Genomic DNA, 16,606 nt, shown 5'->3' on the forward strand with positions numbered 1-16,606 from the left:
TAGCTTTTTCACCGTATTTGCATTCGTTTAAATTACGAAAGACTTTTTGCACGTGCATCGTTTACCATTCCAACCACTCAATTATTAATAGAACCGTGCAAACTTCGCGATAATGAAACTACGTACACCAACATCCAAATACGCATTCCACCAACATATTTCGAGCGTTTGTACCAGCTGACTTCACTTTCAATCGCACCTCGGACCATATGATGCATCGATTCGCCTTCGAGCATCGACATTTCGGAAAATGAACATTCCTGAGCACGATATTCGTATTCAATGTTATCTCCAATGAATTCTAAGGGATCAGTATTCGAACACGACTGTATCGTTGTACATATGTAATTTGTTTCGAAGATTTATTTCGCACAATAAGCTGGGGATTAATTGTTTAATCAAAGATCCATTATTTCACGTAAATGCCTTGAAATTAAAACGAAATTCTTGGGTCAAATTTTTACCATTAAATTAAATTGCGTTTGTGTACAATTTTATAACATTCATTTTGTAAGTGAATTTTCGATGCTCTTTGCCTTTGATTTTTAATAATACTTTATTTATATATTTTCTATACGATTTTTCAATTTAACATTTTAAAGAAAATGCGAGATTGTGAATTTTTAAGATATTTTCTACGACTAGATTTAATGGAACTAATTTCAATTTGACGTTCTTGCATATCCTACTGTTCTAACTTTACCTGTTAGCAAACTTTGTACCATTCATACATTTAATAGGATTAGAATTATAACTAGATGTGATTAAGCGCATTAAAAAACGTTCGAATGATCGTGAATAAGATATAATTTAAGGAATATATATAGAACAGTATTTTCTTCGGAACAGGGCGACGAAAATTATTCATTCTGCATATCCGTACTAAATAGTTTAAATTATCGTCACAATAGAGTTGCTCTGCAAACTTGGAACATTTCTCCGCTACATACGTGTGTGAAACGTGAATTTTTAATCCACGTCAAATTGCGAACTTTCCAAGATCGACTTCAATAGACAAACTATCTCACTAAAGTGACTTAAATTATTATTTACTGATCTCTGGTATGTCTAAGTTGACTGGATGTCTAGATAGAATTGAGGATTATTTTAAAATTCAAACCTGTATAACCTGAAGGCACATATTTTTTTATGTTATGAAACATACTATTTTATAAAATTTGTTGGCTTCTAAATATAAATATGATTTATGCTTGAAACTTCTACCATTAACAAGAAAACAAATTATAACTGAAAAATATATATACATAAATTTTAAGATACAAAATTTTTACTGTTCTGTATAAAGAAATGGGAAATTGTTTTATTTGAACATAAAAACACAGTACTCTAAATTTGCCCGACAAAACACGGTTCTATCGATTCTTAATATCACGGAGCAGTGAGCAAGGGTACAATTTCTTATTGGTTAGTTACATTCACGAAAAATTCGTTGGCTAACCACCCATGCGTAACTGTAAGTACAAATATATGGCTTGGAAAATGAAACATTGAAAACTCCATCTATGACGCAGTTTGTCTAGTGACAAAAGATCAATACACGTTCTTCCAATATGATCTACAATCTAGAAGAAATTCTATAAAATGTTTATCATCTATGTTATTTTATTCTATAGCATTTATTTTTTTAAACGCATATTTTAAAAAGATGTAACTTCTTCAGAAATAACAATGTACACCTGATAATGAAAACTATGAATTACTATTAGTAATAATATCTGTATAATACAAACTATGTGCGTAATCCATTTAATTTTAACCGCATGAAATTAGTACCTTGAAAATCAGATAATAAATTTGGCCAGGAGAAAAATATATTACATACTTTTCGTATAACATACATATAACATACTTTTTCTATTCGCTACATTCACTAGATATTTTAACTATCAGACACGAAACACAGTTTAGAAGAATTTTATCGCGGAACAACCTCAAACTACTAAAACTCGTGGTTTCTGCTTTGAATCCTCGAATACTGGTGTCAATGCCAGGCATATATTAGCGTAACGTCATCTAATTATAAGTTTATTCTGGCGTTACCTAGGCTTGTCATATTTAGCGAACCCTTTGGCATTCGACACAGTATAACTATTTTACGATATATGGTTAGACGAGGAAACTCAACGTGAAAGACTTCAACGAGGATTTATACACTACATACACGTACGAGAGCAAAACAACTGACAAATAATTCGCCTCAATTAAATGTGATATCTTTGTCACTTAAATCTTCTTCAAAGATGTTTATTGTCCAATATACTTACAATTAATTAGTGTATTAAAACAATGATACTAAATTAAAGTAACAATATTTACTATGAAAATAACATTGAAGGAGTTTGTAGAAGGTAAATTGTACGTTTGTACCTTTATACGTATAATACGTGTAACGTTCGACTTAGATTACGTAACTATTATAAGAAAGTTATTATAATTCTCTATTTGACTTTGTGCCAGATTCAGATATGCGTCACTACAAATCATCAAAAGATTAAATAATATACATAAGTATCTAATTGCTCTATTGACAAATTCGAAATCAGAATAAAATACCTTTGGATTTAGCAGAATTTTCAAATGTAATTCAGATCGAAACGTATTTAAAGACTAAGCAACATCGTCGCAGAGATTTTCAAATCAGCTAATCTGTATGCTATTATCTCTTTAAAATCGCTATTTTTATATACGTCTACGAATTTCATAAATCTGTTACACAATACATAGTAATAGATTTATATAAAGGTAACATTTTCACACAAATGTTGTAGACATATAAAATTCAATGTATTTTAGGATATTTTATTAATTTTTAGTAATCCTCAATGTACATAATTTCATGTTGTAATTATCTATAATTGAGTATTTCGAATTCTATAAATTTTAATACATATAGAACTCCAACAATATTAATGCCGTCGATAGAACGTCCTATCGTACGGAAATTAATGGTATTCCCGTTTCCAAGTGGTCTCATCTTGGCGTGGCCAGTATTGAATTCATGACGGCCATCAGTATCGAGTCTTACGACTCTATTGTTACCCATGTCAAGGGTTACAGGTCGCCGATATCAGCTCCAATGTCACCAATAGCATCAGTATCGACTCGTATAAGATGGATGTCACCGGTGACACGAATTATAGCTTTACAGTTGATGATCTTGATCTTAAGGTTGATCGTTGGTTGCTTTTATAACTCTCCTGTTTTCGATATAATATTATACATGATCTTAACGACATCAACGACCTTCTCAGGCGTTGAACTAATCGTTATCGATTGAAAAGACCTTCGAATGAAAGATATGACATTCAATATTCAGTTACGTGATATTAAAACTGGCAATATTTTTTCTTCTTACTAAAAATCGGTAACCAAGTACTCTTTATTTTAATTATTTCATAAATATGTCTTGCTCTCTTCGAGTTCCATCGCTAGTGAACTGAATAAAATGGCGATTCAAGGAAAGGAGAAGACGGTACGTGTTTCTGCTATCTAGGAAACATGCATAAAATTTAATTAACGAACGACACGGTGGTCTCGCTCCCTACGACAAGTTCAATCTGTATAATCGCGAAATTCTAATCCTCGTGACAGCACTGAGCGCAGCAGAAACTGAACTTCGCATATTCAAGCTGGTAACGAAAATTGACAGGGTGTGAGTGACAAGCCATTATCGAGCTAACGCCGTGGGGCACGATCGACGGTTTATCGATCAAAATATTTCGATAGTCGAACCCCCCGAAAGATAGACGTCCATTTTAATTCGGGAAGTCGAGCTCTTATATACTTTTGGCACTTGTATGCACCTTTGTCGTTTTATGTTAGTCAAAATTTAATGGTACGACGCCTATTTGCGTTTATGCTGGATCATGTACATATAAAATTGTAGCGGTATAAATATTTTTTCATTATATTCATTGTAAAATTATTATATTTAATAAATTTTATATAGCCGACAATATTCTGTTTATAATTTTAGTTATCATTCTCTATTAATTTAGTACGTCACAGATCGATCACTGTTCTTAGTAAAATTTTCATTTAAAAAATACAAATTTTGCATATTATTAATCATTTTATATCAGGCTATTATATTCTATACTATATTATAATCATATTTATAGGTGTAATTTATTATCTGCAAGATTTTTACCTTGTGTTTCTCTTTTGTTCGATCATTAATTTTGATTAACAGCAAACAATGCATCATGATTCGATCAGTCCAATGATTATTCAACTTCATAAATGAATGCAACAGTGTATGTTGGAATTACGTTCTGATCGTAGACATGGATGATTGATTCTGTGTATAGCGTTATCAATAGGAAGCACAATTACCTCGTATGACATTATTGTAATGTTCACGTGAATATGATCCTTTGCTTTTATCTAATCTCAAATCATAATTTGTCAGCGGTATAATCCTCAGAATCATAAACTGCAAGTGAAATATCATGTGAATGTAACGTCGATCCTTAATTGGTTAATAAACTTTCTTATTAGAATTTATACTTTTCCATCTTACCAAACAAATGGAAAATATATTAAAAGGTGCAATTATTTATTTAGAAATAAAACATTTAAGAATTGCAATCCTTATGATATCCTTGCAATTTATTGAAAACCTGTAATGAGAATAATGAATAAGATAATGATGCTCAAATCAAAACCGTTGATGCTCAAATCAGCTTCCGTTCACTTTTCCGGGTCTCTTCGAACTCTCCAGCTTCCTATCACTCGCGTTTCCCTTCAAAGCCAAGCTCCGTGGAGTAGCTGAAACGCTCCAAGAAATTGCAAATTACATTGCTTTATCGTTCTGGGTCAGTAGTTTTATTTCAAACGATAAAGCACGGGGGCGTTCGGGGAGCAAGGCAAGATCTAATTTTTCTTGTACAAGAGAAAACCCATGATTTCGTCGAGAGAAGGTTTAATTTTTTGATTCCATGGAGAAACGGCAGGAAACGTGCCCTCTTTTCCAGTCTCTGTTGAAATAGCAGAACAAAGCTTTGATTTCGTAGAGTCAATAATAAGAGATGATACGCTTTTCTTCCGTTTCGAGTAGTGATCGATCGCAGGTAAACCCCGATTAGATTCCGTGACTGCTCCAATTGTACGTATATGACATTCAAGAACTTCGAAACTTTATTCACATTGAACAATAGAAAAATTCTTCCTTTCCTTTAAAAATTTCTTTTCATCTTTGCACTTCATATGCACTTGAAAGGTATGTATACTATTGAAATTAATTTACGCAACTTAGTGCTGCCATTGCTGACGCAAATTTGCAATGGTACCTCTTAGAATTCAATTAGAATGAAATCGTAAAAATAACCACGAGCTATGAGATTTATTCACGCTTCCCCTCTAAAGTCTTGGACTACCTATTTGCATCGGTTTTCTCGAAATTATTCCCCGCCGGGACAATCGAATTAGGCTCGTAATTAGGAAAGAGCCAGTGTCGCATGATTATTCGATATACGTCCGATTTAGTTAATGCACCTCGATTTTGCTTTGCTTTCTATTTCGGTTCCCTTAACTACTACTTCAGGCTATCGTTTTTGGGAAAGAAGCCTGACATTTTTAGAAGGATTCGCAATTAGCGTCTATTTCGATAATATTCAGTTGCAAAATTATGCAGAACCTGTAACAATTAAGACAACCGCAATTCTTTCACAATCATTAGACCGTGAATATTTATGCAGCTTCATATTTTTACAAATGGTAAAATGCTATACAAGGTACTATACTTTGGATAGTTTATATATCTTTGCGAAGCTGAACGAACTTTTAAACGGGGCGGATTCCAACTTCTAAGAACTGAGAAGAAAGAAGATCCAACAACAGAAACGGTTCAGCGCAACAATTTCGATTGCGAAACGAGCAGCGCTCCCGAGAAGAAAGAGCCGGATCGACTGATCGCTTGCGCCATTTAGCTCGTCGATTTCGCGCGATCGTTTAAAATATTACTGACGCACTCGTTACCGTTTTCTATTTATCGCGTAACAAATGGCATCGAACATTTCAGCCAGTGGTCTTTCCATGTCCTCTCTTGCCCGCTCTGTTTTCGTCGTGGTTACATAAATTTCCAGGTTTATTCGAATCCATTTTTCGAACGGACAATCAAATCACGGGTGCAATTAGCGAAATGGAGTTCCCGTTGGCTGCTGGAGATCGTTATAAACATGTGTAATCGCGCGATTCAATTTCTGTTTTAAAACAACGAATTGAATAATACCGCTGTGTGCGTGTGTGTAAATTTGATGGGCATCTCTGAACGGAATTTATTCCCCTGGGAGGTAACGAAATATACAGTGGTGGATTATCGTAAGATAATACTTAAAATGAAGAATATAACAAATATTTAAAATTGGTGCTTATATAGATCGCATTAAGAAAAGAGAACGATAATTGTAAGCTATGATTCTGGATATAAAACCATGAAAAGAAGATCATGCTTCGAACTATTTACTCATTATTAATTTGCACACTATGGTCAAATTCGAACAGTGTTATTACTAGACTGCGGATATTTATGCAAATTTATATTTTTATGAATACAATTAAAGGAGTAGAACCTAGTTTGGGACTTGTTTCATTTACTAAATATTATAACGACTACTATATTTTGTATATTTTGTATATTTTTACATATTACGTACATTTAGTGAATATTTGCAGCCATAAATACATAAAAATTATGAATGTTAGTGTACAAAATGTATCAAATAAGCAAACTGAAAATATTACATAATGTTCGATATAATTTATAATATAAGGTATACTTTGTGTTATAATAATAGCAGTTAAGGAAGAAACGAAATAAAAGCAGGAAATTAGAAAGACGAAGAGTAAAGGCAACCATGTATTCGCGGTAGTTTTTGCGCAGAAAATTCGTTCTACGAATTGGACGAATCTAGTCACGGCTTAATTCGCTTGCGTGTACTACGGGTTTCACGATGTGATTGAAAATTACCGGGATTTGCTGGCATTTTTTTGTTATCTTTTCTTTTTCAACGTTCATACCGCTTCCGTTGAAAGCCCACAACGGTGTTTTCCAATTGCGACCAACTTCCATCGTGATTGAATTTAAAATGGAGTCTCAAGAGTAAAGGTAATGGTAATCCTGATGTTTTCGATTGAAATGCAGTCTGGATTAATATCTTGCGGCAAAATCATTTTATATTCTTTCGCTTCGATATCATTCTATTAAAGTTAACCTTGATCTTTTCAGAAACTTCAAATGCACACAAATTTCATATCGTTTAGTAACTAACAATTCACATAAATTTTTCTCATAAACTAACTCTTTGATATATATCCAAGCAGCATCTTGCTTGTTGCATAGCCAAGTTATGCCAATTTATTGAAATATCCATTTCTGAATTTGCGTCTATATTACAAAAATCCTATTAATTAAATAATTAATTCTATGCAACCTAAAATTTCTATAAAAATATAGAAAATATTCAAAATATACTTGTCCTAATATTTATTATGTAAATCGATTTTCTGCTTAGGTTACATTTCTTAAATTAATAATCATAGAGATATAAATTTACACTAATATCCACGGTCTAATTTAAAAATCAAAATATTTAAGTACCACTTGCTATATCGTGATTCTACAATCGAGAACTATCGTTTTAAAGGACTCGAGTTCACTTAGAAATAAATATTGTATTAAAAATGCTTATTTAGGACTCCATTCGCTCTTATAGTTAGAAAAATAATTTCGTAAAATTGAATAGAAAATTGCAATTTCCGAGATTCCATTTGTCGGGAAAACGAATATGTCTGAGATCTCGGAACACAGAATAAAAATAAAAATATCCTCGATCGTTCCTGATGAACGTTCCTCGCTCTTGTGATCGCGTTTGCTGGCCGAGTAATTGTTCGACATGACGAGGAAATAGCATTATAGGTGCGTTGCACTTCACCTCGTTAAATCGAGAAAACCACTTCAGATTGCTCGGCTCGATTCGCGTTTTTCTAGCAGCGTTCAAGGCAAGTGGATGCTTTAATCCCAGGAGCTACGCTCTCGTTCTTCCCGGAATTTATTTTTTGCCAAGATGATTGAATCACCGATATGATTAGCGAGTTGAAACTTCGACCGTAACGTCGCCTTAATTCAGCTAAGAAGGATGGTTAATTGGATAGTTGGTCGCTTGATCTTTTTTCGCTTTCCGTAATTTACTGTTTATCCTTGTTAATAGTAATAATTAACGCAATTGTTATTTTTATTAACCTAATATTTTTAGAGGAATATTAGAATACAGGTATATGGGAATTGTTATAGTTTTTAGACGTATTTCAAAAATTTCCATGAGTTTCATAGATATAATACAGTATTTTTTATTGCTCGTTGAGATATTCTAATAAATTGTAGCGAAAACTTGTTGGAAATGTATTTTTAATGTACTTTAATGCTTTTAAATGTAAATACAATAGTTAGGATAAATAAAAATCATATTATCATGTAGCACATTAAATTTTAGTAAACTGTGAGCTGTTCATACGTGATTTTCATTATGAGAATAATGCACGGTATAATCTACATGAAAGATTATTAATTATTATTTATTAAATTAGTATCAATGTACTAAGTTGTACTGAATTAATACGGAAATATAATGAAACAAAATAGAAAACTTAATATACTTGTATTTAATTCTCTAATTACTTGCGATTTAAGTGATTCTATTTGCAATTATTCTTATTTTAATACCCGAGAGAATCTTACATTTTATTCAAGAATATAAAGCAGAAGAAAGTACTGTCTAAGAGACATTACATGCTTTTGCAATACATTTAATATTCTGTGTGCCACCGAAGGATTTATTGCTAGTAGTGTTGGGTTGACTCGAGCATCAACCCGTTTTAATTTATACGGATGTACTTTCTATCTAGATGGCTAGAAGGAGATGGCGACTAATGAATTGCAATTTCAAGGGAGCTCAACCGATGGTAATTCATCGTTATATCGAGAGACGCGACATTTACCTTCCTTTAATCCATCGTTTGCATCATTGCACGGAATAAGTAATTGCACAATAAAATTTATTCAAGGGAAGTTTATCCTTTGAGACTCATCGATTGTGATTCATCGACAGCAACCGCATTCTCTTCTTTCTATTAGCGGTAAAAGTACCGCAATATAGATTCGTTCCATTTATGTATGTGGTGCTCGCTTTCAATTTTACCATATTAAAATTCTATTTAATCATAAACAAAATTAATATTTCAAGTATAAGTATTTGCAATACTCTATATTTCAAGTATGATAATAATTCTATCGTTCTTTTGTACATCATTTTTCTTTATTAATTATTCCGAAGTTTACTTTCATAAATAAAATTCAAACAATAGTACAACACAAGACGAAATTCTACAAATTTGAATAATGATGCGTTCGTAGAGCGCGTATTTAGGCAGAAGCTCGACCATAGGAATGGATGGTAGCTGCAATATTCCGACAGTAGTCAAAGGCAGATATAGTCTGACAGTAGTTATGGTCAGAGGCAGACAACGCAGCGGCCAGACAGAATTTAAGGTTCAGCGAAAATTTCTTATTCGTTTTAAAATTACTGGTCTTTGCTTGAGCATAGTGAAAGCGTAAAAATAGTAAACAAACGTTTGATGTTAATCAAATTGTTTAATTAAATGAGTGATTTTAAATTTTATTCCTGTTATCTACTTTGACTTGTATTAGTTACTATTTCTATATCGAACATTGCAAATATTAAAATGTTGGTTTTGCAGTAATTATGTCCCAATTTTCAGATACATTTCAATATATTAGTTGATATTATTAGCCAAACATCGATTGAATAATAGGTTTAAATGTAAAATTTGGCGCGATAACCTTTCTATGGGATAGTAAGAGAATTGAATTTTCCATCCCAACGAAATTAAATTAACTATTCACGAGGCATTAACCTCGCAATAGTAATCTTCTCTTCGCGTGGCACAAGCTGCAATATTGACTTCCATGGATATTAACTCCGATTCCATATAGCGACTGGTAATCGATAATTGGCCGAGGATAAAATATTAACAGAATATTTATGAAGACTCTTGTAACGTACCAGCGAATATGAATAATAAAAATTTGGCGATTGATAATACAAATACCGCGGAAATACAATTTTTACAGGTATTTTAAAAAATGATTTATGAATACCGAGCTATTCGTGTGAGAATTCGCGACACAACACTAATTAGGTATGAAACAAATTCTTCAGAGTAATTCATCCAACTGAAATAGACTTTATTAAATAAACCTTCAAATATTCGAAACTTTTCCCCTTAAAATTACACTAACGAGAATGCGCCTTAACTTCCTGGCACAAAAGTTTCCCAACATAAGGAATCATGTCGTTAAGTCGTTGACAATTTAATCTTCTAAATCGAATCACATTGAAAGTCCTTACCACAAGTAACACATCTAGCGTTTGCCAAATCGCAAGAATGAACGTGCAAATAATATCTTCCTACCGTATATTTCCATCAGGCCAGAGAAATTACGAAGAGTCGATACCTATCTAAACCAATTGACATTCCTACAACCTCGATTCGTCTCCCTGGCACGAATCGGCCATTAAATTGAATTACCAGCAAAATTAAATTTTTCTTCAACGACATTTTCTGGGTCTTCTCCAATCATTCCATCTTAGCGTCTCTGTCTTCGATTTTAATCTCAGATAAGGTCTTAATATTTATAGTCGTAAAATTTTGAAAACATTAAATAAATGGATTTTCTCAACATGTACATTTTACACAACATCGACTTTCTGGATAATTTCGAAATTATATTTATATTTGTCATGATAGATTTTAGCGTGGATTACTTTTCATTCATAGCGCATAAATTATAATGCTTCTTCATACACATCGATACTGTCCACTCTATATTCATAAAGTCAACAGATGTAAGATAGAGACCGATGTTAATTGTTCATAATTACAAGCTGATATTAGACGAAGATTCCATCTTTGAAAGCTTGTTAGAAGAAACTTTGAAGCCTTTTTGCATTACTCGTGTTTTCTTCCATACTTTAATCATACCGCAATATCCGTAGAGCAGAAGTTTAGCTTCTACTGAGATCGAGGCATAAAATCTGATCTATCTGGCCGTGTAATTAAAAGTTTTAAAAATCGCTTCACTACCATGATAGCTAGGAACGGATTACTTTATTTTTAATCCCATCTTTCAGTTGTATTATCAAAGGAACAGATTAAAGCTATCTCTTATCATTTTCGAGTTATTAAATTATTTTATAAGTTAGAACCTCGTTGATCTGTAAAATATCGACGAGATACCATTAAATTTCTATATCTCAGAGTCCCTGGAGCTACTATTAAGATCTTCGAAGTTCTAAATCTGAGCTCACAGAATCTTCAAAGTCCCAAAACACTTAGAGCTTACGATACTCGAACTCTAGGTTTCCTAAAGGATTCTAGATCTTTCCTAGGATTTTTCGAAGTCTCCCTCACAGATCAGGCACATGAATTTCCAGATCTTAGATCAATATCTTTCCAGGTTTATCCAACCTGGATTTTTCCCAGTTTTATTACACGTGATAAATTTAAATATAAAGTTATAAATTCATAACTCAACGACATTTATAGCTCTGATATTAGGTTGACGCATACAAAATAAAATGTTAAAATAAAATGTTCACTACACGTGATTTCTTCGGAACATTAATCCATTTATTATGTATGTTAATCAAAGTAATTTTGTTTCTAATTCGTTCTTTTTATGCTAATCCTGTTCTACGATATACAGTAGCAACTTCATCAGAGTCAACTATACCATCTTTCCATAGAACAAACATCGTAATTCCTTTTAGTGGCTGAACAGCGAAATCGTTGAACTTTCCAAACTGCTGGAACAGCTGTAAACAATTACGATGGCTGTAAAAACAAACAGCAGCAGAGGGGTGAAACAGAAATCGGATCTCGATGAAATTTGTCACAAAGAAATATTCTATCTGCACCTGAAAATTGAAACAATTACGATCAGATTCGTGCTTTTTTCTGCGAAAGCAGTCATCCAGTATTAAACGTACTCTGCTTAACCGCTTTCTTCGCCATTAAAGCGGTGTTGAATTATATAATTACCGAGATACTGGCAGCTAAGGAACGTTACACATTGTATGAAATCTCGAGAGAGTTGTAGCGTTGACGATGACGAAGAGTGGCCGAGTTATTAGGGAGCGTAATTTCCGCTCGTCGCGTTTTGTGCATAACAGAAGCGTTGAATTTTAATAAAGTAAAAATATATATATAATAATATAATATAAAATAATATCAGTGGTATAGTAATTACAAAAATATTGCAATACTTATAAGATTGTACGCTACTATGTAAGAATATGTAGACATCTGTTTATTTTTAATAAAATGCAATTTAGTTACAACATTACAAGATTTGGGGTTATTTTATTCTTTGCTAGAGGTGTCGTTAAAAATGTTATAATTAACACGATGAAATTTACTTTTGAATGATAATAAAAATTTTACCATTTATGAATATGAAATGTTATAAAGCAGTTTTATTTAAGAAGTAATTAAGAAGTTCCTCGGCATATAATGGTGTTATGGTAATTTAAAAAATACAATATTCTAAAGGAAATGAAAATTTTCATTTCAAAATGATAGAATTTATGTGCGATAACTTCAACAGGAAACTTCCTTTCTGCTATGTATAACTTTCTAAACCTGGTCAGCACCAAAATGAGAAACTATAAATCTTATACAATATTTGCCTTTTTCGCCTATCGAAAAGCACAGTAATTCTGATTTGCAAGGATTTTTCTGCATTTATGCGTATCAAAATATGAGAACCAGTTTTAAAAAGTGATTATATTAACCTATTATTTAAATTAACGATATATCAATTTTTTAAATAGAAAAAATAACTATTTTGTATTATCAAAAAATTATTTAATAACATGAAGACCCTACTGAACAATGTATTTATATTATGTATTTGTATAATTTTAAAAAGAAGAATTTTTTGAACATTTTATTTTAAAAAATATACATATTCTTCAATTAATTATTAAAGCTTTGAAGAACTATAAATCGAAGCATTTGAAATATTACTTTTTCCAAAGAAAACTTTAATCGCACCAATTTAGTTTAGCTTCTTCAAAACATTATATATTTCATGAAAGTAATTTGCATTTGATTTAATGCACTTTCCCAACGTTTAACTGGTTCGTTAACCTAGATTTATAAGAATTATTGTCAATCCTAGAATTAGAAGATGCTTGGAATCAAACCGTTATACTTTTTTTTATTTATAATTTCTTTTAAAATAATTCATCTATCTATAAAATTACCTATATGAAATACAGAACGTCTCTAACGTTTCCCAAATGCTAAATTTATGCTTCCAATAATATTCATAACAGCTCCAAATCTAAATTCACATAAGAAAATTGCTCGAATATTTTAATTATTCATGGCGGTCAATAATGGCATTTGATTATTTTTATTTTAAATAACAGAAAATTTCGTAACACGATAGACATGATCTGTAGCAAATTCCTTCTTCTTTTTAATACGATTTGTAACTAACGGTAGTCCAAAATTTTATGAATAATATTGACTCATCGAATGAGAACTTTGAAGAAATAATCAAATTATCAAATATTCTGAGAAAATACTATTATTAATACTAAACTACAATAGTAGTGTACTATTAATATATATAATATGTATGATATATAATATATATAATATATAGTATACTATAATATACTGTTACTAAAATTGCAGGAAAAGTCAAAAACAGATCATCAACAAAAATAGAGCTTTTATTGCTTATTTCGTGACACAAGTCTTCATCTCGCATAGGAAGAAGTTTTAAATCGATAAATATCTACCACATATTTCATGACGTTGATTCATTTTCTCGATATCCGAGTAAAATTGCATCGATGTTCGTTGACAGATTAAACTGCGTTTCTAAAATATATTTCCACGGTAAAGAGAGGCGTCGTGTTGCATCGCGTTGCGTTGCATCGCGTCGCGCGGTATACATATGTATCTTCATCAGATAGTACTGTAAATATTGTACGGGCAAACTTTAACAATTTTATGCAAATAACATCTGCCGTGAGGGTTCCCAAATGGCGTTCCGTTTCGATCTTCCTTATACTCTGAATCTTTAACAGAGCTTAGCATAATTGCAAGCGATTTTTTATTATTGCCGACGTATAGTCTGTCGCTTATTACAGTTACTCACATTAATATTCGAACACAGTACTATCTCTATATCTGTTGCTTTGTAGAGGAGATGTTCTAAATATCACGTTGCTTTCTATTCCTTTCGAGAATATGAACCATTTATTGTCACTTGAAAATATGTAAACAATTTCTTAATATTGTTTAATTATATGTGCAATAGATCTTCAACAAAAACATAGGTTCTCCTTTATGTTTCATGAATTCGATATCTTCTTTATATTTTCTAACGGTATCTGCTATAAATGATACTAATAATCGTGTAAGTTCATGATAACTTTTAAACTTTAATTAATAAATTACAAGTCGTCTCTTATCGAAACTATAAACAAAACTTACATTATTCTTTCCTTTCGTGTCTTTCTCGTATATTTTATGATTTTAAAATGATTGAAACGAGATCTCAAGTCGGAAAGCCATTTATCATCTACGCAATAACTTAATATTATCGTAAAAATATTTCTGATTCTATATGCTACTTGAATTATTATATGCTGCTATATATAATTATAAGCTTGAATTAGACTCTCGATAGAAGTTAATCAAAATAAAAGAAATTTTTTCGACTAAATCTGTTACGCCACGAGGCTTACCATAGGCCGTATTCCGACACTATAGTGTCGCAGACGGACCGTCTCATCTGCCCGACAACTATACGATGTAGCGGCAAGCATCAAACAGAGCGAGTTCTAAAAACGTCGATTCGTTTAACGTGACCGTTATTTTATCTCGCACAAAGAAGGTAGTATACGTGATCATAGGCGCGAACGGTGGCATGATCCGAGCGTAGTGGGGGTCGTCTCCCAAAGAAGACAAATAAAAGATCGAAGGGCGATCAGTACCATTTGAAGATTCAAACGTTATACATCGAGAGGCTCTGACAAATAAAACTAAAGTCGCTTAGTCTACCAAATACATCAAGAAATATTGTAAAGTCGAGTCGAATTACTGTATCAAATTAATTGTATAATTGCCAAATATACCAGTTTATGTTAACCCTGTTAATTCAGTGTTAACCTCATTGAACCACCTCTGTTATCTTAACCGAAACAGGGGAACGACTAATTCGCGGCGTCGATTATCCAAATCGTAGCGAGAATCGCGCTTTCCTCGCGGTCGGGTCTCTCCGCGAACGGTCGTAACAAAATCATTCCACGACGAATCGTTTCACGCTGTTTAGTATGAGATCGAAACTATTTACAAACTAGTTCCTCTTCCAAAAATTTCCAAGTTTTCCACGACTGCAATTAAAAACACCGTTGCAATATGGAAAAATCGTACCGTGTTGACTTTTTATATCAGGGGCGTCTAGCTTTCAGAACAACTTTAGATTCTGCACGAGGTTCTCGCGTCGCCTCGAGGATCGACCCGCGTTCAATTTCGTCGACGATTCCATAGCTGCGAAGGATTATGGTCACTGGCCGGATAATGGAGCAACAACAACTAGAAATTCCAAGTTTTCAAAATATTGTCGAGGAACGCGTTCTTCTCGCGATAGCGGCGAAGTCAATTTCAAGTTTGATAGGAAGAACGTGTGATAGCAGATAAGAGCCGAAGTGGAACTTCGCGAAGAGATGAAAGTTAACTGTAACGTTAAAAAAGAATCGTTTGTGGGAAAGGTTCCGGTTTGAAAACACGGGATGGAAGGAAATTCGTATGTAAATGTTGGAAAATGATGAAAAATGTAAGAATGGTGAAAAGTTAATTTTACTGTAACATATTTGAAGAATTGTTTGTCCCTTTTTAGATTTAGGGATAGTATAGTAGTTTACTTTTTAGTTCATGTTGCAATTTTCCGTTTGTTGTTATATTAACAAATTTTATTTTCTAATAATCATTCACGCGATCTATTCATCACTCTCACATAGAGCACAAAGTAAATCTCAAACGTTAATAATTCACAATACGATTATTATGTAAAAATATGTAAAATCAATCACAATTAAATTAAGATTAATTGGAAATTATTTATATATTAAATTGACCAGCGTTCAAGCTCGCACGTCACGGTAGATCGGTACAATCGACGAATTTCTCTGTCATTATTAAGAAATTAAATCAACAAATTGTAAAAGAAGATAAAACCATGTAAAGAGGACTAGGAAGCTATTTCCGACTAACACGATATATGTTGGAATGTTCGCTTCAACGGAGAACAATACGAGGAAATGCGATGATGGTGAACACGCGGAAGAGGAATAGCAGCGTCCGCTTAGACGACACGATACGAAATTTTAGTTCCACCTCCGTGAACAATACATGCAAATTCACCGAGTAATCCGACGGTGAATCGTTGTCGCGGTTTCCTTGCCACATTTGCGGTGGTATACGA

The sequence above is a fragment of the Bombus pyrosoma genome, linkage group LG6, assembly GCF_014825855.1.
Source record: "Bombus pyrosoma isolate SC7728 linkage group LG6, ASM1482585v1, whole genome shotgun sequence".
NCBI lineage: Eukaryota > Metazoa > Arthropoda > Insecta > Hymenoptera > Apidae > Bombus > Bombus pyrosoma.